Here is a 24,018-nt window from a genome sequence, read left to right as displayed (position 1 = left end):
ATTAGCCCTCCTCTTTGTCTTCTTTCTGATTCTCACCTCACCCATTCTTCTTCACCTTCTTGTAAAAACTGCATAGCCCCAAATATATTTTTGTTGTTTATGTATTTATGTTGTTCATCTTATATCTAGTAAACTGTAAACTCTGTCTGTTCATTATTCTCCATCCCCAGGTACCTTATACCATCCTCTCTGCCTGTACAGATCCCAGCCAACTTTCCGAGCCCTGATCAAGTTCCACCTTCTCCATGAAGGCTTCCTTCACTAGCCGAGCCTACCTAATTTCTTTATTCTTTAAACTTCTGAACCTCTTATCACCTCCTTTCACATCTGTTGCCACAGTTGGGGCTAGCTTTCTTACATATACATAGAGGGTACTAATCTTCCCCTTGGACCTCAGAAGTGCCTTTTATCCCTGTAAGCCATTCTCTAGTGTGTGTATCTTCTTCCTCTTCTACCTCAGTGTGGTGTGGAGATGACCCTGGATTTTTGAAGGTCGTGCTAATGGAGCACAAACTCTAAGATTGAACAGCTCTGAGTAAATGTGTCATTCTGGGACCAGGCTAACCAAGTTTGGAGAGGCTGTCAAAATGTTGCCTTGCAAGGCTGTAAATTTTCCTATCATAGCAACTCTTGCAGACTTGATAACAAAGCTAATAGAGGAGTTTCAGACTGCATGGGGTGGGGTGTCAATGTTGATGAAATCATGGATTTTCTGTGTTTATGACTTATCCCCTGCAATGTAACTGCCCATGAAGGGGCAGGGATTGTGGCTTACCTTAAACTGTACACCTCCCTTAGCATGTAACATGTCTGACACATGGTTGATAAGTTGTTGGCTTATTTTTTCTTGTAGCTGTACGTGTACCTTCTTGTAGGATACTTCTCATGTTTTTCTGTATGCCCTGTAGCACATGGTGTGATACATTGCACATGGTAGGTGCTCAGTGTCACAAACTGAATGCACCCTGCTATGTACCTGGGTGCTTATTTAGCTATCTGAGGTCTGAGCAGGGGTCCTAGTATAACGATAGGACAAATGAATTACATGCAAATTGGAAGCAGTCTCCCTCTTACCATCCTCCCCAACCTGAAGGTAACTTTGGCAATGAGGTTAGAAAAGGAGGGAACCTAGGCTTTCCATCTGCTTCCCTAAGACTCTTACTCCTACTGAGAGCATCCATCCCCATTCTTTCCTGCTGGTACCTCTGTACAGATGGCACAGGAGGGCCTAGCTGACTTCAGCCGTTCTGATGTATGGCCACATGGGGCTCAGAGCACAGAGAGCTCAGGCCGTCAGGCTGGGAAATCGGAAATTAAAGGGCCTAATGCTTGTGCTCCACCTTATGCATCGTGTCCAACTTACCTGTGGTGAGTTTTATGAAAATGGACATCAGAGAGGGATAGCTTTTTGGCAAGGCTAAAGAGAGACAGATGGGCCCAAGTCCCTCGGCCCAATCCCTTGGAGAAAGGTGGCACAGCACCAGGGCCACTCCGTGTGTGTTTGTGTGTGTGTGTTCTAGTGATCCAGACCCAGAATTAAATCATGCTGATGATTCTCCATTATGACTCTATGGGACTGGGGCTAAGTTTTTTTTTTATTTAACCTTAATGGGTTTCAGGGCCCTCATATGTCATATTGAGGGGATGGGATTGAATGATCTCTTAGGGCCTTTCCTCCTCTACAACTTAATCCCAATTTTAAATCTTTAACCCAGATTTTTGGTTCCCCATCCATTTAGGCCCTTTGGACCACTTCTCCTTTCAAAATGCTTGTATTTTCCCTCTATGATGCAGGTAGAGCTGGAGTCTTATCTGTGTGAATCAGGTGATAACAGTGGATAGAGCACTAGGCCTTGAGTTGGGAAGACCTGAATTAAAATCTGGCTTCAGATACTTACTGGCCGTGTGACCCTGGGCAAGTCACTTAACCCTGTTTGCCTCAGTTTCCTCATCTGTAAAATGAGCTGGAGCAGGGAATGGCAAACCACCCCTAGTATCTTTGCCAAGAAAACCCTAAATGGGGTTGCAGAGAGTTGGACATGAGTGAAATGACTAAAGAAGAAAGAAGACAATGTCTGTACTTCCTGCTATGCCTTTCTTTAGGCAGTGGGATGTTAAATAGAAAGTAGAAAGAATGTTGAATCTTAAGTCACAGGACCTGAGTTTGAATCATGCTCAGCAGCTTACTCTCTCTGTGACCCCTTAACCTCTTGGCACTTTAGCCTTAACTGTGAAATGAAGGGGTTGGACTAGATGTCTTCTGCGGTCCCTTCTGGCCCTTGGATCCTATGAGGTCATATTAAAAAAGCCCCTTTCCAGGGAGTGGTGAGGATATACCTGCTTGTTTTGTGCTCCTGGAGCCTTGGGGGAGGGTTATATGATGATGACCATTAGATAGGGAAATGCACTGTTTGCAAAGACCTCCAACGGAGAGGCTGCTTACCTTCCTGACACCTAGTTTTGTTCATTATGCCATGATTGAAAGTACACTTAGAGAATGTTAGAGCTGGAAGGGCTGAAGTCTCCTTATTAAAATAGGGGGAATCAGGTCCACAGATGGGAAGTGATTTGTCTAGTGTTACTCAGCTGGTTCGTGGCAAAACCAGGACTAGAAACCAGATGAGCGTCACATTTTGACAAGATGGCAAAAGGGCAACTGTGATGTATAGCGGACCGGAAAGAATACTAGATGAATATGAGCTGAAGGAAATGGGGATATTTAATTTGAAGTTCCTAATAGTCAAAGCTTAGTAGAATGGGCTGCCTCAGGAAGTTAACCTTTTCGGAGAAGACTTATTGTACATTCTTGTTCAGGTAGGTGTTAGATGAGATAGTCTTTTGAGGTCCCTTCCATCTCTGAAATGTCATGATTTTGTGTTTCTTAGCAAGAGTTCTTTCAGATTGGTGTTCTTTCCACTACAGCGTATTACCTCTCAGTTGGAATGGTAGGAGGGTGAGTGTAGAATTCTGGAGATGGACTTGAGTACTAAGAATGTTTAGTATCTGAGGAGGCCCTCTTTCTGGAGTGACAGGCGTTAGTGAGTCCGCAGAATGGGTCCTGACTGTCCATTGGGAAGTTCCCTGGTCAGAGAACAGGAATTTGGAGAGTCCTCTTAGGGGGACTCCAAGGTAAAAGGCAGTGATAAGATATAGCTAACAGAATAGGTATGGGTTTATTACAGGAAGTGGGTGTGAAGGAGGCCAGGAGGCAAAACAATGATAATTAATAACTGATCTATAGCCCTTTAAGGTTTGAGCATGCATTTTATGGCTCTAGAACCAACACTCTTCAGATCTGAGGTCGAGATGAAATGAGGCATTTGCAAGCTGCTGAATATTTTAACAAAGGAGGTTTACTTTGTACTAATACAGCAAGAAGGTGCAATAAGAATGCGGAAACTCTTAGATTCTCTGGATGTCTCCCTCTCCTCTCCATCTGGAAATGTGTCTGGTCAGTAAATTGTCATCGGGGCATGGTAATTGGTATGGTGTTGGGCACCCCACCAAGTCTGAGAGTCCCGAACCACATGTGGCTGGGACTTTTTATGCCCCTGGATGTCCTCCGGGGCAGATTTGTCTTCTTTCTGGTAAAGCCTCCCTGTGTTGTGGGTGGAAGGAAAGAAGTTGTATATTGGTAACTATTTAACAACCAGCTCTCCCCCCCCCAAAAATACATGTGACACATCTTTAAACTTAATATGCGTTATTAAAATTTTCTCCAGTGCTTTTCCCCCCCTAATGCTTTAAGTCCAGACAACCAACAAAACAGTATGTTAGGCCCTGATTTGTAGTGTCCCCAGTTTCTGAGGTGTAAATGCTCACACTGAAAATTTAACAGTTGGGCTCTCTCTGGCTCAAGCACGCCACTGCATGTAACTAACTCATATAAGCTCTGAGAATCCTTATCCCAACAGAAGAATGAGTTTAGTCAGCCAGCCCTAAGTCATTTCTAGAAAGGGGCAAGGTGGTATTGTAAGAGCATTTGATAATGAAACATCCCCTCCAAAAGTCTGTGTTGCTCTCTTACCAGTATATACAGAGTCTAGGAGAAAGTGGGCTCTGGCTTAGAGCTCAGAGGTGGCAAAGGGAAGCTGTGGCTCCTAGTTGCTGGAACTCCTAGTCTCTCATTTGTGCGATGCTTTGGAAGTTCTCCTTAAGCCTGGTGAATCTTTGCTTATCTGTCCTTGGCTCCTGATGCTGATAAGCAGCAAGACCTTCTGAGTTCCCAAGATTTTCTCCACCTAGAATTCAGGAAATTCGAATTCCGAGCTTTAGGTCTCCTTTATGACTTGGCAATACTGAGAGTGCTGCATCCTGCTCTCTCTATAGCCCACTCACCCTTCTGCCCAGGGAGGTCATCAGGGGTGGAACACTACGGCTAACAATGATAACTTGTTTCTTGATAACTCAGGTGCTTCAGAATACTTTCTTGATAACAACCATGTGGGGGGGTCTCTATGTTGCAGACTGGTAAAGCTGAGGGGCAGGGAAAGGAGATAACTTGTCCACTGGGGCTGAGTTTCAAACCTAGTCACCCAACTCCAAATCCAGCACCCTCCCCCTGCTCCTCTAGGGATTTCTCTGTGTATCTGATTGGAAGGAAGAAGTGATACTTTCTCATCTCACCCTTTCTTCACGTGGGACCCCTTGTTTTCAGCAGACTTGTGCAGGTGCTATGGGGGTAGTTGAGGGGCCCAGCAAGGGAAGCAGTGCTTCCTTTCCTGTGAATGAGGTGTAGACCTTGAGCCCCATGGCTTGTGGCCAGAAGAGGCACAGGATATGCTGGGGCTGGTGAGAATGCCAGGAACCTAACGCATCCCAAAAATGGAAGTGCAGCAACAGCTGCCTGCCTGTGTCTTGCTGGGTGGTGGGGCCAACAGAGTTGGGAGGAAGGCATGGAGACCCCCACCATGAAATATCCCCTGAGCTGGGAATATCTGTGGGAATCTCCCTTCTATGCTGGTGGCGTTGTGGCCAGAGTACCATGTCTTCTATGTCTATTGTTTCCCCTCCCCAGGTCCTCTTTCTTGGGCTCTATGTCACCCTCCGATTGAAATTTCAGCTGCTTTAGCTGTTTTCTCACAGGAGCCCTACCATGCCACCCCCTGAAGGCTTGATGGCTATCTGCCCTTCAACTGATTCAAAGTCACTGTTTCCCTCTGATGGCTTTTGTTGCCAAGTGACCTTCTCCATCAGAACTCTCCATTAGAACTAAAAGCACAGAAGCTTGTTCAGTACCCTTCTTATATAGATGAGGAAACTAGTTTCAGAGTGAGAAATGGATTTAACCAAGGTCAGTCATATACCAGTTAGTGACAGAGCCAGCCTTAGAACCCAGGATCTGGAGGTCACCACTCTTTCCACTTTCTCTCAGTTTGGGAGTCGCCGTAGGAGAGCATGGGCAGAGTCTTGAAGCTCAGCCTACTGACTGTTGCTTTGTGTAGGGTCTGAGGTGGACTCCTTTCTGGAGGGCAATCAGTCAATAGATATGGAATAAAGCACTAGAGAATTGTGAGCAGTGAAGGTTTACCAGGGGCTTTCCTCACAGCATCTCATTTTACAAATATGGAAGCTGTAGCTCAGTGGGTTGAAGTGATTTGTTCATTATTATATGAGTATTGAGTCAGTAGCATAGTTGGCTCTAGAATTCAGGTGTTCTTTCTTCCACCTTACAGCCTGGTTTGTCACATTGCTTTGTGTTATCCTTACCTTTCTTTGTCCACCAGGCAAGGCAAAGGGGGCCAGTAAGAGTCTGTCTCATTATTGAACTGGGGAGGGGGAAGAATGAGGGGAGAATGGGGACTGAGGCAGAGCGTGTAGGACCTAAGACTTAAGGGACTTTAGAGATCGTGTTGTTCCAACCTCTCATTTTGTAAATGAGGAAACGGAATACTAGAGAGGTGACTTGACTCATTCAAGGTCATTGAGGTAGCAAGTAGCAGAGTGTGGATTTGAACCCAGCCCTCTTGACTCCAAATCCACTCTTTTCATTATGTCAAGCTCTCTCCAATAATGTTGCTTTTATTAAATAGTGAGTTGAGCTTTGATGCTAGAAAACCTGAACTGGGAACAGATCTGCTGCAAGAACGTCCCCCTTCCCCTATTACTGATCACCCAGCGGAAGCTCTTTATAAACAAAGACTTTGAGCTTTGCTCGACTGAATGTCGGAGTCAGGAGCACAACTAAGTGGATTCTCTGTACTTTGTGGAAGTCATTTCTTGGCCTGCAATTGGTCTTTTCAGACACTTCCACTCACTGGATTACGGTTACTGCTAATGGCGCTATCTTGTAAGGACAGAAGTGTGTGTCTATAATGGCTAGTAGACTGTCTCAGCTAAACGCATGTCAGCAACACTGCACTCCTTCTTTCTGTCAGTCTTAAGACTGCCCCTGTTTAAATAAAACCCTGAATAAACTCTCATCATCCAGAAATCCTAGCCCAACTAACTCCCCTGTTCTGCCTCCCCTCAGTATTTTAAGTACCTAGTTTACACAATCCAAGTATACTCTGTTTTAAGCAAATGCAGCATAATGTGTGAAAATCTGGATTTATGTGGAAGCTAAATCAGGGGCAGCTGTTTGCTTTACAAAAAGAATCCACAAGAAGATTCCTTCATCCAGCAAGCTCCCTGTGTGCTGAAAATATTTACACACACACATTTCAGGAGCGCAAATATTTTTAAAATCAAAGAGTACCTGTGTTCTTATTTATTGAATAATCTTTTTGGTTTTCACCACAAGGGGTTCAATCCAATCTTAATGTGTACAAAGTATTCTGTTGTGCACTGGAGATGCAAAGACAAAAACATCTTTTCTGACCTTAAGAAGCTGAAATTCTAACTTTTGAAAAACATTTAAAAATGTTTGAAAATTTTCTCATTAGGTTACAAGGCTTATTTCCCCTTCCTCCTTCTGTAGCTCCCTATGGTGTCTCGTATAAGGCTCTTTGCACACCCTGCTTGCTTACTATTAACTGAGAATTCCAAGTGTCCTGAGCAGCTCATCTTGCCCCTCTGGGACTTGTCCCTCAAAGAGGCCATGAGCTAATCATAACCCCACAAAGAGTAATATGTAAATGGGGATGGATCATTTAAAAAAATTTTTGTTATACAACTTTTTAAGCATTTAAAAAAATTTTTGAGTTCCAAATTCTCTTCCTCCTTTCATCCTCCCACACCCCATTGAGAAGGCAACTGATATGATAGATGGGTCATTTCTTGACATTTGACTTTTGTGTGGGTTTTGATTTCTTTTTTTCATCTCTTCTCTGGTGAGGCAAGTGCTAGAAAAGAATCGGAGAAGGACTATTGGGTCTTCCCCAGTGAATAAGTTTACCCAGACCAACTTCTGAAAGTTTTAATACATTCCATAGACTTATAGACTCCTAGAACTGGAAGGAATTTTAGGTTATTGATTGTTACCTTGTTTTATACATAAAGGAATTCAGACTCAGAGAAGTTATAGAATTGTAGCACCATTGATTAGAGCCGGAGGAGACCTCAGGGATCATCTATACCAGCTCCCTTACTCTGCAGATAAAATAACTGGGCCTATACAGATGAGAGACTTTGCTCAACTCATTGGATATAGCGAAGTAGCAGAGTTGAGATTCACCCTGGCTTGTCTGATTCCTTTTCCTAGCACTCCTTACTTCACCACCCATCCTGCTTCCAGCTCAACTCCTGAAACCATCGTCCAGGAAAGCAGCTCCTGTGGAGAAAGGGCCAGCCGTCTCTACCAGCTGTCATCTTTGGAGCAGGTAAGCAGCCTTGTTGAGGTAGGGGTGGGGAGGGAAAAGGATGTATGTGCCAGGCAAATCAAGCCACCACTGCTACCACTTCTCCAAGAATCCTGATGAACATAACACTAAGTCTTTGAACCCAAGAGCTTTTAGAATTAGCAGTATCTCCTGACCACTGGCCATTCTTCCAGCCCAAGCCTTGATGTCATCATAGAGGGCAGCAATCACTGTGGAGAAGGAGCCTGCCTTCCTCACTATCAATACCGCCTGCCAACCAACTACCACCAGAGATCTCTGAGGTGGCAGCACCCTTAAGACAACTTATTTTACTTTCAACTCAGCCCCTTCAGGCATCATCCAGGGAAGCAATCCCTATGGAGATGTGACCTGGCAACTACTTCTGTGGGGGCTAGGGCTACAGCTATTGAAGACCCAGAAAAGAAAGTTTTCACCACCAAAATCCTTGTGTTCAGCATCAGAAACCGATATGATTTTATCAGTTTGTCATTTATGGAAATGACATCAAAGAAGAAGCATTGCAATCTGCTTTGCAGCTGTACCCTAAGGTGTCTTACAAGCTAAAACTTTTATATGTATGCTCTCTTCCCATTAGAATGCAAACTACTTCTCTACTTGTATCTCGAGCACTTAGCACAGCACTTTGCACACAGTAAAGGTGTGATACATGCTTTTTCATTCATTTATCCATTCATGTACCACAGTGGGCTCTCTCTTCCCCCAAAAGGGGAAGGCAAATATATTGAGTATTGTCTCCATCTTTACTGGAACAATTTAACTAATGTGGAACAGTTGCTATACCAAGGGGGTCAAAATAGCCCAGAAACCTTCTTAGCCAGTTAACACTTGATCCCTTTGCCAAGTGGAGAGAGATCAGAGTCAAGGGCAACACAGATATAGAATACAGATTTATTTATAAAACTGCAGGAGAACAGTGTTAGCAGTAGTGCCTTATAAAACAAACAAAAAGTCATAAGTGAGTAGTAATCCACACAAAACTTAACACGGGACCCCAGTGAACCAACAGCATCGTACCAATAATGTTTATAGATGAAACTGTCAGAAGAATTTCAAATTGGCATAAGGTAGAACATAGCTGTCGTTGTTTCTGTGACGCGTTTATCATCAGCGACAGAGGAAACTGCACGTTTTTACCCTTCCACCTCAGTCTCTGATGATATGAAGGTGCTTAGGAAGACAAAATTGGCAAGACTGGCTGGACCATATTAAGTATATACCAAAGAAATCTGTGTGAGAGGCAGCACAATCTTGAAAGTAGTAAGAGATTGCTTTATAATATGCCTCAGGAAAGAAAAAATACTAAAGAAGTAAGAAACAAATCATGATATACAATGACTATAAAGTTATAAAGGAACAGAGAATTGTGAAAGATTTAAGAACGATGATCAATGAAGAAACCAATCATGACTCCAGAAGACTGATTATGGTGATGGACTGAAATACAGAATTGAGACCTACATTTTTAGACGTGGCCAGTATGTAGATTTGTGTTGTTTGATTTTGCTTATTTGTTACAAAGGAGAGCTTTTATCTTCTATAAGATGAAGAAGGGAGTGAAATGTGACCTTATTCTTCATCTCACTTTTCCTGTCTACAGAATGGGAACAGTTGATTGTGCATAAGAAAGGCTCTTGAGATCTTTGGAAGAAAGACCCTGGCCTGTGGTCCTTATTTTATCTTTTCAGTTTCATCTGTCCCCTGCATATTACATAATTATATGTTAGTCCAGTGCTTTGTTGTCGTACAAATTGTTCTCCTGATACTGTTCTCTTCATGCAAGTCATGCAAGGCTTCCTAGGATTCTCTGAATCTATTTCTTTCATTATTTCTTGGGGCACATTGATATTCAGTGACATTCATATGTCAAAATTTTTTTAGCCATTCTCTAGTTGATGGGCTTCTACATTTTTTCCAGTTTTTGCTACAGTGAAAAATGTTGCTATAAAAATTTTTGTACATATTTTGTTCTCTCTTTCTTTGACCTCTTTGCAACTCATGCATGATAGTCCTATTGCCAGGTCAAACTATATACATACTTTAGTGACCTTTAGGGTATAGGTCCATATTTCTTTCTAAAGTGGCTTGACCTATTTAACAGCTCTACTAAAAATACGTCTGCATACCTATGCTTCTACAACCTCTACAATTGTTATTTCTTTTTTTGTTATCTTTGCCAATCTTACTGGTGTGAAGTGGAACCTTAAAGTTGTTTAAATTTGCATTTTTCTTATTGTTAGTGATTGGCAGCATTTTTAAAAAATCTTTTTGGAGTGGGGAGGGATTTGGAGTGGAGTGGGGTTAAGTGACTTGCCCAAGGTCACACAGCTAGTAAGTGTGTCAAGTGTCTGAGTCTGGATTTGAACTCAGGTCCTCCTGATTCCAGGGCCGGTGCTCTACTCACTATGCCACCTAGCTGCCTTGATTTGCAACATTTTAGATGGTTATTGAAGCTTGACCTGCTTCCCTTGAGAATTGCTTCTCAAATCCTTTGATCATTTACCCAATGGTAGATGGCTCTTATTCATATGTATTTGTATCAATTTCCTATATACCTTGGATGGCAGATCTTTATCAGGTAAATTTTGCTGCAAAGATTTCCCGCCCCCTGCCCCCCTTAATTGTTTCCCTTCTTCAGTTCTCAGTTTGGAGTTTGTTCCATCTCCTTCTGTGGCCCTAACAACTCCCAATTATAGGTTAGAGATCGTATTGGTCTAAGGGCTTTTGCAAGGCCCCTCAGTGCCTGCTCATGGTCATTGAGCTTGTTGTATTTTGTGCGGCAACCTATCAGGGGTTGGTTCTGGTCTCTGCCATTGTTCCTACTGGCCAGAGCCAAAAATCCTGCTGGCATTAGCCTCTTCTTACCCTTCTCACTCTCCTACCACCCAACACCCCAGTTCAGAGCACCCTCAGGCTCCATGCTTTGTTTACTAGAGGTTAGGCTAGCTTCCTAACAGGGCTCCACTCAGAACAGCTATAGGCTTCTGGCCATATTTACTGGAGTTTGGACTTGTTTCTGACCACCATGGCAAGTCCACCCAGAGCACCTCCAGGTTTATAGAGCTTACTGCTAGCTTCCACCTCCCCTGCCATGTTCTAGCTCTGCCTCCTGCCTTCTGGCCATCTTGTTTAATCCAGCACTGCATGTGGTAGAGCTTGCTGGTATGTCTCTTTGGATCTTTTGATTATTGTTCCATCTGGAACCCATTATACCTTTCCTGGGGGTGTTTGTTGGAGAGTTGGGTTCTGGTACAACTTTTCATGTCATCATCTTAGCCTGAGGTGCCTTTTTTGTTTCTCTTTTGCCCCCATTTTTAAAATTTAATTGCTGCCTGCCAATGAAATTTTCTTCTCCTAATCAACTCCTCCCCCTCTCCTTCTCACTAGCTATCTTTTGCCTGAGAAGCTGATGCTATACTTGGGTATATAATTGGATTGCATTTGAGGTATCACTTCCTCATGAACAGGTCCCCTAAGAACAATAAAAGCCTGGGAGTATTTCATTTCTGTACCCTGGTGTAGCTAGACCTCTCACACACAGGCTTATATATGTGCATGTGTGTGCACCTTTAAGGAAGCCTTGTGTATTGTATTACCTATATAGCTTGTTTCTGGCCACCGGTTCAGATTTCTTTAGTAGGATTTTCTGATTACAGACTTCATTGCTCTCCCTGCCCTTCCTCTCCCCTTCCCCCCAGCCCGGATGGTATGTAATTGGGCACTGAGCTGGCGTGGGGTGGATTTGGTTAATAGCTGGCCCACATTCCTCTCATTCTTTTCTCACAGGAAAAATGCCTGGAAATAACTCTGTGGTGGAGATGGCTTTCAGGGAGAGGGGCCGGCTGCCTGACACCATCTCTCACATTTGGTGCCTGCCTGGCTCCCCTCCAGCCTCTCATCATCCTTTGCTTCATCTCCCCATGGTGACAGATCCTTCCTGGCTGGACAGTCATATGTGAGACCTCTACTGGAGTTTGAGTAAAAAGTTAAAATACAAAATACAACAAATATTTACTACATAGTTTCCTAAGCAATAGGAGAAGTAGACATTGATATAAGCAAGTTCCTTATCCTCGGACAACTTAAAGGCTAGTAGGGGAAAAGACACCAATGGAGATAACTGCAACATAAAGACTCCGACAAATCTTGGATTGGTTTTCTTCTTTCCTGGCTATATTATATTCCCCTTTCCCAGGGACACTATATCTTCCAATAGTTTCCAAATTGGGACTTAAAGGCAGTCATAATAGTTTGTACATTTAATTTTTTTTCTTATTTCGTTTTGCGTAATCAACCTTTGGGCCAAAAAAAAAGCCTTTCCCAACTTCTGGATACCAGAAACATACTAATTTTCATAAACTGCAACACACATGTAGAGATGTAACTTTTGTTGTTGTATCATTTCAGTTGTGTCTGACTGACTCCGTTTGGGGTTTTCTTGGTCAACATACTAGAATGGTTTGCCATTTCCTTCTCTGGCTCAGGAAACTGAGACAAACAGAGTTAAGGGACTTGCCTAGGGTCACTAGTAAGCATGTGAGGTTGGATTTCAATTTAGGTCTTTCTGACTCCAGGATCAGGTTCGGTGCTCAATCCACTGTGCTACCTAGCTACCATATGTCCAGCCCCGAACTGGACTTTCTAGGGGGAAGGGACTTTTGGTTGTCTTATGCAGAGCTTTCTTCCTCTTGTCTTCCCATCCGTGTCTCTTTCAATATCTGGAACTCATCAGGGTCTATTAGTGGGGAATGTGGAGTCTAATTTGGTGGAAGCAAAACACTTTTTTTTTAAAAGGAAGGAAAAGTTCTTCCCCTTTTCTTTGTCTTTTCAAAGCTATAAACTCTTGGGTCTTCCATTAAACAAAAAAGGCATTAGCTGTCCCTTATCCATGTTTGGTAATGCTTATCTCCAGACCTGAGGGTGCTATGGGATCCCCATTTACCCATGTAAAATGAGGTGGGGTGGGATTCCTTCAAGTCCCTCCCAACCCCAGGCTGCTCTCGTGGCTCTAATTCCTGATCTGCCAGGGCTGGGGCCAGAGTGCAATAAATTGACTTTATCCTTTAATAAGCCTGCTAAGACTGTCCTCTCAGTGCTCGTTCTAGTACCATTTTTCTCCTCCCAAAACATTTTCTTTCTCTAAATCCATTTCTTAAACTCCTCATTACTGTCAAGGTAAAAGGTGAGTCGGAAAGAAAACTAATTTTGAGACTGATAGTACCACTAGCCCTTTTCACCAGTGGGGCACTCAGTGCCTTCTTGAGACGTCTTGCTTTGGTGGACAGAATCCAGCTGAGATCATCTCACAGGCTGATTAAGCCTGCTAAAGAGCTGGGTCCTTGCCAGACCTAACGTAGCACACAGAGGAAGAAGCTTTGGTTCTGAGGAGGATGCTGTCTTTGTGCTAACTCCTCAGTTTGGGAGCCCCTTCTGTCGAAATCTTACTCCTTCATTTTACAGAGGTCCAGAGAGGTGACGCAGGAAGGTGTTGGGATCTCCTGCCTGTATTTTCTCCCCTACGTGGGGTATAGAAGGTCTCAGGTGAAGATCTGAGCCCTGGCTGCCCTCTTCTTAGCTATCTGCTCTAGCCTGCTTCCAGAGGAGTGAGCTGGGCTTTTTCATTCCTTTATTGGGGGTGCTTGGCTGAAGTTGTGTGACTCAGAGTAGTGACAATACTTAGCCCTGCTCCTGATCTTGCCCTGTCTTCACACCTTCTTGCCTAGGAACCAGTTTAGGCAGTTGTTGTTCAGTTGTATCTGACTTTTCATGACCCCATTTGGGGTTTTCTTGGCCAAAATACTGGAGTGATTTGCCATTTCCTTCTCCAGACAGATGAGGAAACTGAGGCAAACAGGGTTAAGTGACTTGCCCAGAGTCACACAGTAGTAAATGTCTGAGGCCACATTTGAACTCAGGAAGATGAGTCTTCGTGACTCCAGGATCAGTGTTCTATCCACTGAGCCACCTAACTGCGCTCTGATTTAGCCCAGGGGTGGGGAACCTGTGGCCCCAAGAACACATGTGCCTTTCTAGGTCCTCAGTGCAGCCTTTTAACTGAGTCCAAGTTTTATAGAACAAATTCACATTTGTTTTGTGAATCGTGGGTTCAATCAAAGCACCGCACTTGAGGACCTAGAGGGCCACATGTGGCCTCAAGGCCGCAGGTTCCCCACCCCAGATTTAGGCAGTAGCTTTCTGTTTTTACAGACTATAAGTTCTAGCTTTAATGGGAGTATTAGATCTTGAATGGCAGTGGTTGAGAAGGGAGCCTAATGGTCTCTGTCTGGTACTGATGAAGAAACTGAAATCTAGAGAGAGGAAGGCTAAGGCACTGGTGTGTCCTGGGCAATGTGTAAAAATTGTGTTTTCCAAACATTTGAAAACTGTATCTTTTATTTATTACTGACTGTTGGAGGTTTTGAATAGGGGCATGCTGTTAAATATTTAACGACTGACTCTCTGAAAATGCAGGACACACTTTAAAATTTAATCTGTATAATTAACATTTTCTCCTTTTACTTTCTCCAGTCTAGAAGAGCAGCAAACAATAAATCAAACCCTGATTTGCGGCATTCGCTGATTTCATGAGGTATAAATATTCACACTGATAATTTAATAATCTAGGAGCAGGTGCAGGCTGGCTCCAGCACACTCCTGTTTTGAGTGAAATTACTTACCACAAAAAAAAAATAGTTATAGGATTTAGAGCTGGATAGGGCCCCTTCATTTTACAGATCAGGAAACTGAGGCAGGAAGAACAGAAACATTGCCACTGAATATATTCATTCTTGGAGGATAGTGGTAAGTGACTTTTCCTTGTTTGAGTAAGTAATGGAGATGGAGGAATTATCATCTCATTTCCCAGGTTGTTTGTGAGGTTTCTCAGGGTGGGGGCGGTTTGAATGGTGGAGGGAATGGAGTTAGAGTCAAAGATGGGGAAGACATGTAAGAAATAGGTTGTTTCAGAGAATTGAGTGAGGAGATCAATCAAGCTGGGTTTTGAGTACATTCACTCTTCTCCAGTTTTCCATCATCAAAATGGGGAAATTCTTTTTAACATCTAGTCAGCAGATCTCTATGGGGAGCAGAGTCAAAAGGTCCTCCCTTTCCCTTTCCTCCAAGACCTTTTGGGAATTCAGTTCAATTAAAAAACCCATTATTAGTCATCTATCTGCGTGCAAGAAACATGGTCCTGGGAATACAAAGATGAAAGATGACAGTTGTGACCTCAAGGAGTTTGTAGCCCATTTGGGGGGTGGAGAAAAGGGGATGCAATAAATACAAAAATAAGTATGATATAAGAGTGTGATAAATGAAAAGGAGAATCCTAGAAAAGTGTTATTTGCATAGGGAGTCATCACTAGTTCTTTATCTTCTTAGGAGACAGAAGCTGTAGAAAGAAGAGTTTTGAGGGCATTTGCACAGTACTGTTCAATACAGGTTTTCCCAGACGAGAGCTGCAGTGTACAGACTGATAGCCAGGAAATAGGTCTTAGCAAGGAAATAAGCACCCTTATGTTATTTATTATTTATTTACAAACAAGCTGAGAGGTATAGATCTCTAAACATGTCAGCTTTTATTTTCCTTCGCTAACAACTCAGCCTGTGTCTGAAACATCAAGTTGTTCTCTGGTGTGTGTCTGGCATGAGGTTTATTTGGACAAGAGGAAAAGAAATTAGATTCAAGAAGCAGTGTTGTGCCTGCATCCTTCTGTAATGAAACATGGAAGGGTGAGTGTGGTAGGTAGGGTCTCTTCCCAGTAGAGACAAATCAGCAGTCACTTTACAAACCCTCTAGCATCATACATGTAGAATGGGAAGGGACATTTGAAAGTATCATTTCACAGGTGAAGGAACTGAGTCCCAGAGAGGTGAATGGATCCAATGGCCCTTCTGGCACAGCACTGTTTTGAGCCTTTGGGGTGAAGAACTAGAACCCATGATCTTTAATCTTCCAAGTTAAAGAAGAGAAAGAAGAGGAATCAGGGGAAACAGTTACATTGCTTTTAAGGGGATGAGTAGAGGTGAGAAGTTAGGACAGGTTAGTTTAGGAAGGCTTTTTTAGGGAAGAAGTAATTCTAGAGCAGGGGTGGGGAACCTGCGGCCTCAAGGCTACATGTGACCCTCAAGGTCCTCAAGTGCACCCTTTGATTGAATCCAAACTTCACAGAACAAATCCTTTTATTAAGGGGATTTGTTCCCTCTATAATCCAGAGGGAAAATTCCAGCTGCCTTGGTGCCTCATTCCAAATAAGTTTATATATATATATATATATATATATATATATATAGCAGTGTGCTGCAATGGACAGAGAGCTGGCATCAGAACTAGGCAGACATGGGTCCAAGTTCCACCAGTGACACATCATAGCTCTGCAATCTCAGCAAGTCTCATGAGTTCTCCGTGATCTCTAGGCAACCAAGTATATAGATTGCAGCTGAGGTGCTAACTTGTATTATTAAGAGGGAGTTTGCTCACTTGGGAATTCTCATGCCAGTGGAATCACAGGTCCATTCCCTATCCCTTCTGCTTTTGCAAAGTGATTTCCTCACAACAACCCCGTGAGGTGGGAGAGCCAATATTATTGTCTCTATTTTATAGGCAAAGAAACCTAGGAACAGAGTGAAATGACTAAAAGCTAGTTAGCTGAAGATAGAGGATTAGAATCTAGGTCTTCTGAATCCTAAATCAATCCCCTCCCTTCCCTCCCTGCCCCCCAACCAACCACCACACTGCTTGTGTGTATTACATGACACTGGACTGGTTTTCCTATTCTCTGTAAACCTTAGCTTCATCCCCTTCCTTTTTCACAGACACAGACAAACAGACACACGGAGACACACAGACACACAGAGACACACAGACACACGGAGACACACAGACACATAGACGCGCACGTGCGCGCGCACACTCACACACACACACACACACACACACACACACACACACACACACACACACTCGCCCTGCTCCAGGTATGGCTGTGATGCTGGAGGCCAGAGTACACTTAGCAGCAAACAAATCTTTCTAGATAGATGTATTCAGGCAGCACTATGGCTGCTTGTGGCTTGGACTGTGAGCTCCTGAGAGTCTATCCATACATTAGATATGATTATAGGGTGCTGATGGCTCAGCGCAGCCTGATAAAAATGGATGAGTGAAAATGCATCAGACCTTTTGTTCGTGGTGCAATTCAATTGTCTCTCAGTTCCTCCTCCCTCCATCCCCCTCTTCTTTCCTGTGAAAATGAAGTAGGAAAGATGAAGGTTGATGGTGGCTTTGTAGCTCTTGCAGAGATTTCTCTCCTCCCCCAACTAATTGTAATGAAAATGATTTGAAGTGCTGAAGCAGTCCCCAGGAAACAGGAGGCATGAGGCTGTTATAAACCTATCTTTATAGAACTATAGAAAATTATAGCTGAATTGGACCTTAGAGATCATCTAATTTAACACTCTCATCCATATTCCTGTTACCATTACCTTGATTCAGGCCTTTATGCCACACCTGGACTGTTGGCAGATGCCCTTCTGGGTGGTATCATCACCTTCGACCCAGAGGGATTGATCTACCTGGACAGAACTTTGGTTGTGTCTTTCTCTTGGGCTTTTAGGGGCTTTCTCTTGGGCTCTCTTGGGGAGCTTTTCCCCATTGCTTACTGAATAATGTCCAAGCTTATTAGCCTGGCATTTAGTTTAGTTCAACAGACATTTATTAGGTACTTATTACGTGCAAAACACCGTGCTTGGGAACTAAAGCCGGAAATGAAATAGTCCCTCTCCTCAAGGAGCTTACATTTAACTGGTGGCACAACATATACAAAGTTAAGTAAATACCAAATTTTAGAAATTTCATAAGGAAATACTATCAACTGTGGGAACCAGGAAAGGCCTCTAGTAAGAGGCGGTACTTAAGCTATGGGATTGTAGGAGGTAGAAGTTAATAGAGTGTACGCTCTGGGCCTGGGGCGGTAAGAAATGAAATGTTATATATGGGGAAAGGCTCCGAGGAGAGGCAGTTGGTGGTCCAGTGGACAGAACCCTCTCTGGAATCAGGAAGACCCGAATCCAAATGCAGCCTCAGACACTAGCTGTGTGACGCTGGGCAAGTCACTTATCTTTGTTTGTCTTGGTAAACTTATCTCTGTCTTTGCACTGTAAAACAGGGATAATAATAATTATACGAAATACATCATTATATATCATATTATATAATAATTATAATATGTAATAATAATATAGCACTTACCTCCCAGGGTTGCTGTGAAGATCAAAGGATATAATATTTGTAAAAACACTTAGCACAGTGCCTGGCACATAGTAGGCACTTTATAAGTGCTTTATTCCCTTCCCTTTCCTACTAGGCCAATTTGACTGGAATTTGAAGGAGAATAATATGAAATAAAGCTGAAAACAAGTGAAGGAGCCACTTTATGAAAAAGCTTTCAATCTGAGGGAGATGATTTTGGATTTTATCCTAGAGGCAGTAAGCAGTCACTGAAAATTTTTGAATAGAGGAGTAAAACAATCAGAGTTGTGTGTTAGAGGGATTGTTTTATCAGGGATATGAAGGATGGATTGATTGAAGAGGGAGGAGGGGGGAGGTAGAATGACTGGTTAGGAAGCTATTGCTGCACTCTGCCAGGGTGGGGGAACCTGCAGCCTTGAGGTCACATGTGGCCTTCTAGATCTTTAAGTGCAGCCTTTTGACTGAATCCAAATTTGTTCTTGTAAAATTCAGTCAAAAGGCCACATTGAAGGATCTAGAAGGCCACATCTGGCCCCAAGGCCTCAGCTTCCCCACCCCTGGACTCTAGATGGACAGAAATGAAGGCCTGAACCAGGGTTAGGGTCTGATGGGAGGCAGGGGAATACAGTGGGAAGAAATGGGAACTACATTTAAAGGATTAAAATACCAGGTTTGCTATTTCCTACCTGTATGACCTTGGGCAAATTACTTACCGCTCTGGGCCTTAATTTCCTCATCTGTATGTACAATGTGGAGTTAGACTAGGTATCCACCAAGTTCTTTTTCAGCTCTAAAGCCTATGGAGCGGGAAGGAAGGGGACAGAATTTATTGATATTATGGAGGTAGAATCCATGGGATGTGGCAACTTATTAGATATACAGGGCGAAGGAGAAGGGAGAATTCAGAGGTGCCTCTAAAGTTGCAAAATTGGGTACCTGGGCGGATGGTGCCGTCATCGACAGGATAAAGATATTTTGAGAAGGGCTTATTTTGAGAGGAAGATGATGAGTTCAGTCTCAGACACAGGAAGTTTGAGGTGATGGATAGGTGGAGCTGTTCAGTAGGCAATTGGAAACATTCATCTGCATTCCCTTAATATTTCTGCCCAAATCATCATTTTCTGTTTTAGATTGTGAGTTTGTCAAGGAATAGGAGCAGTTGCCTGCAAATCTGCACACTGAGGTCCTCGCACTGGCTTTGCCACCAGTTAACTGAATGACCTTGAACAGTTACTCCGCCCTTGGGCTTCACCTTCATTGATAGCTGTAAAATGAGAGGGTTGGTCTAGATCAGTTTCCCAACCCAGACTTTTAGGTTAGTAATATATCTAAACTTTCTGCCTCAGACCATTCTGCCCCCTGGTCCTCTATAATTTAGCAGGTGGTGGGTGAGAACCAGAGAAAAGGAAGTGGTAGTTGAGGTGAGAGGAATATAATGAAGTAAAAAAAAAATAAGGAAACAGTAGTCCATCTTTTTAAGTTTATAGGTTTAATGAAGCAGTTACTTATGCTATTAGTATTACTGCTGCTGCTACTAATTATAGATCACATCTGCACAGTTTCTAAAGTACTTGTCTCCTAATCATATTATAAAATAGGCTGCATTCAAGTATTACTCTTCCCGTTTTGTGGATGGGAAGTTGAGGCCCAGAGAGACATCTAATCTGTATCCTTGTTCAAGGTTACAGAATGAATTAAATAAATGATCAAGACTTGAACTCAGGTCTTCTGACCTATCATTCTTTTTCTATAAAAGTTCTGTGGATTTGTAACCTTTGCCATGAACTGGTGGTTAAGAAACACTGGAATAGGTGATTTCTTTTGGTTTTAATGTTTTATAATTCTGTGTTTCTTTAACTTGCTCTGCATTCTTAGTCTTTGTGCTTTGATACTTTATTTTTTGAAGACGGTGATCAGAATAAGAAGCTGGGGCTTCCATCTCAATAAGGGGAGTTCATTAGACAAAAGGATTGCCTGATGACTGGTTTGTGAAATATGGTGCAGTTGGTAACAAGAGAAAGTTAATCCCTTTGGGACCCACATAGATGAGCGTATATGAAATGAGAGGTCTGGAGGCAAGGTAATGATCTAGGTGACCTTTGGAAGCTTCTCCTAACCAAGTCGCCCTGAAAATGCCGGGATATCAAAATCATGGAATAAGATGTGTTTAAGAAGATGGCACTTTGAACTCTGGTTCACTTACTCCAACCCTTCTGCCAGGTATGAGAAAAAATACTTTTGTTTCTTTTTAGCACTTTCTTAGCAGAATTAATTGGTCCCCTGTATAGATCCAAGGGCAATTCATGAGATCTGGTGAGGTAATGGCAATCTGTATATTTGGTGCCACCCCTTACTTTTCTTCCAAACCTATGGAAGGGCCCATTGTAGAATCATGGAATGTTAGAACCAGAAGAGGTTGTAGAGGGCATCTTAATCAAGCCCCCTCATTTTGTAGCTGAGAGCACTGAGGTCTGCTGAGATGGACACTTGTCCAAGATTGCACACCTAGCTCAGGATGCCTGACTCCCAATCCAGCGCTCTATTTATTAAACTTGCCTCATTACAGATATCTACTGGTATCTTCTCTTAAAGATCACTGTGATGAGTTTTATAGGTGTAGCTATCTCTATAGTAGCACATTTTGGAGTTTTGCCAGAATCTGACATCAGACTCATTGGTCTCTAGTTTGAAGGCTTTGGTCTCTTCTCTTTCCTTTTCTGAAAATCAGCATTTTTGCCCTTTTCCAGTCTTGTGATATCCCTCCCATTTTCTATGAGCTTTCAGAGATAGTCCTGACAGTGATTCAGCAATCACATTCCTAAGTTTTTTCACTACCCTGGGATATAATTTGCCTGGGCCTGGTGATTTGAATTCATCAAAAGCAGCTGGGTCTATGACTTCTCTGTTTATCTTGAGTTAAGTGAATGCCTTATTTGCTATTTTTGTTTTGTCCTTTCCAGGCCAGAGATCATTCTTCTTGTTAGAGAAATGAGAAGCAAAATAAAGAGTCGAGTAGCTCTGTCTTCTCTCTGATGTTTGTTATCATTGTCCCAACTGTACTGAACAACTGTCCTATCTATTTTGATCTTCCTTTTGCCCCTAATATAGCCCCAGATACTCCTTTTTTTGTCCTTGAATTTCCTCATCAGGTTTTTCTCATATTGAACTTAGGTACCTTTGACACTATTAGTTCAGGACCGTGCCACAATTATTTGATCAATGCCTTTGTAGGGCTCTTCCTTGTAGGATTTGTCTCTCTCCTCTTTTCATTTCCTCCCTGGTCTATTACATTATCTTATTCTTGTATTGGTCATCTTTTACCTCGTTTTACCAGTTACCTTCTTTAACTTCTTGGTCTTACCTTGTTTTACTCATTTCTTCTTATCTTGATGCCTTCTCATTTAGCTCAAGCCCTTTTCTTCTTGCCCTTACTCCTCCCCCTCATTAGGTCTTTTGCTTTGTGTTCTTCTCCTGGAATCCTCTTTCTTCTTGAATCCTCCTCCAGCTTGATTTCTCCTCCAGCTTTTTTTTTTGTTTGTTTGGTTTTTCTTGGCAGGGCAATTGGGGTTAAGTGACTTGCCCAAGGTCACACAGCTAGCAAGTGTGTCAAGTCTCTGAGGCTGGATTTGAACTCAGGTCATCCTGACTCCAGGGCCAGTGCTCTACTCACTTTGCCACCTAGCTGCCCCCCTCCTCCAGCTTTTCATGCCCTTTAAACCCAATTGAATCTCTAGCTTCCTTCATGATTCCAAAGCTTTCCAAATAACCTTCGTAATTACTTCTTTTCCAGCTCAAGTCTTCTCCTGTTCCTTCTCTCACAGAAGCCAGAAGTCAGATAACATTCTAGAGGCAGGTGGTTCAGTTTGGAGGAATGGATAGAAGTCCATTCCCTGCCTCATTAATGAGAGAAATGATGCCCAGGCCCTGGGAACAAAGATCGAAATCTAAGGAGACCCAGAGAGCAGAGCGACACATCCTACAATGAAGAGCCCAGAGGGGCATTGATTAAAAAATTGTGGCACAGTCCTGAACTCATAGTGTTAGGGGTACCCAAGATAGATAGATAGATAGATAGATAGATAGATAGATAGATAGATAGCATTTATTCAGTGCTTTAAAGTTCGCAAAGCATTTTATAAATATTATCTCATTTTGTGTTCATAGTAATGCTGAGAAGTAGTTGTCATTATTATTCCCACTGTACAGATGAACAAACTGAGGCTGAAAGATTAAATGGCTTGCCTAGGGTCACATAGCCAGTGTCCGTGGCCAGATTTGAACTCCAGGTCCAGTATTCTATCCACTGTGCCGCCCAGCTGACGCACCTCAGAAGGGACAGCTAAGGTCAAAAGAGGCTATTACAGGATATAGAGCTGGAGAGCACCTTTGGGATGTTTATACATGAGGAAACAGCCCTTGTTGGGGGAGGCGCTTTGGCTAAAATCACATGAACAGCAAGTAGCAGAGTCAGGCTTCAAACCCAGCCCTTCTGATGCCCGATTCACTGCTCTCTACCGTACTGCTGCCTCTCTCACACAGCATGGCCAAAATGGCCCAAAGTCCTTAGGTCAGGAGCCAGTGGGGCAGCAGCTAGAGTGCTGAGGGTGGAGTCAAGAAGACCTAAGTTCAAATCCAGCCTCAGATACTTTGGGACCCTTGATCCCTGCATCTCTGCCAGCTTCAGTTTTGTTAACTATAAAATCGAGATAATGATAGTACCTACCTCCCAGGGTTGTCATGAAGAGCAAATGCCTGGCGCAGAATAGGCACCTCATAAATGCTCACCTCCCTCCCTCCTTCCTTCCCCTTATTCAGAGTGCAAGGTGCAGTTACCTAGCTGAGCGAGTGGGGTATTGTCTTTCACTTGGGTGGCTCCAATGGAGATGCTCCTGAATTGTCTACTCAACCTCATTGCCACCGTGGGTGTTTGCGTAGCTCCCACAGGGTGTTCCCATCTCCTGAATAATCATAGATTTGGAGACTTGGAGGAACTCTCGGTAATTATCTAGTTCAACCCTTACAAAAAAGGAATCCCTACGAGAATATAATAAAAAAATGGCTGCCCAGCCTCTGCCTGAACACATCTAAGTAAAGGAAACCCACCACCTCTGGGGGCAGCTTATTCCGCTTTTGGACAACTCAGATTATTATTGGGAGGCTTTTCCCTTTACTCTTGGTTCTCCTGTCTGGGACCAGACAGAATAAGTCCAGTCACCCCTCTGCAAGACAGTTTTTTAAATACACAAAGATGGCTGTCCTGTCCCAGAAGTCTTTTCTTCTCTGAGCTAAACATTCTCAGTCCCTTCAGCCAGTCGTTGAATCCCTTTTGTTCTATAGATTAAAGAATCGGGACCAGCTTTGACAGAGTCCAGTCTAATGGAATCTCTGTCTCAAGATTTTCCAGGGTAACAGGCTAGACACTGTCTAATAGGGGAGGAACAGGGGATGGGGGAAGAATGAGGTAAGGCAAAACATGGCTGTGGGCAGGGGAGTGGAAAGAGTGCTAGATAGGAAGCCAGGAGCCCTGGGTTTGGATCCGCACACTTACTACCGTTGTTATCATTGAGTTGTTCCAGTTGTGTCTGACTCTTTGTGACCCCATTTGGGGTTTTCTTGGCAGAGATACTGGAGTGGTTTGCTATTTCTGTCTCCGGCTTATTTTATAGATGAAAAAACTCAGGCAAACAGGTTTAGTGACTTGCCTAGGTTCACACAGCTAGGAAGTGTCTGAGGCTGGATTTTGAGGCTTGACTACAGGCCTGGTACTCTGTCTATCCACTGTGGCACCCAGCTGCCCCTTGTTACTTGTGTAACCATGGACGAGAGATTTCCCTTTTCCTCACTCATAGTAAGAGGAGGTTGGATGAGATGACTTTTCAGGTCCCTTCCAGCCCTAAAACCATGATTCTGAGTTTCTTGCTGATTGCCAAGTTTAAAACAAGTGGTGTAATTCTAGCTATAATATTGATGGGGCATCACTATAAAGTGTAGCAG

General features: G+C 43.1%; 1 protein-coding gene across 5 annotated transcripts in view; it reads left to right on the top strand.

Moving 5' to 3' along the window:
- The window catches only part of TSPAN9 (tetraspanin 9), a 236,897-nt gene that overhangs the window by 58,754 nt on the left and 154,125 nt on the right, over positions 1 to 24,018 (top strand). For all 5 annotated transcript variants that reach the window (XM_036758640.1, XM_036758642.1, XM_036758638.1 and 2 more), the window contains one exon: positions 7,643 to 7,760. The gene's annotated coding sequence lies outside the window, so the exon portion shown is untranslated. The remainder of the gene's footprint in view (positions 1 to 7,642; positions 7,761 to 24,018) is intronic.

Source organism: Trichosurus vulpecula, chromosome 5 (genome assembly GCF_011100635.1).
Source record: "Trichosurus vulpecula isolate mTriVul1 chromosome 5, mTriVul1.pri, whole genome shotgun sequence".
NCBI classification, from domain to species: Eukaryota; Metazoa; Chordata; class Mammalia; order Diprotodontia; family Phalangeridae; genus Trichosurus; species Trichosurus vulpecula.
This window is presented reverse-complemented; position numbering and strand designations above follow the sequence as displayed.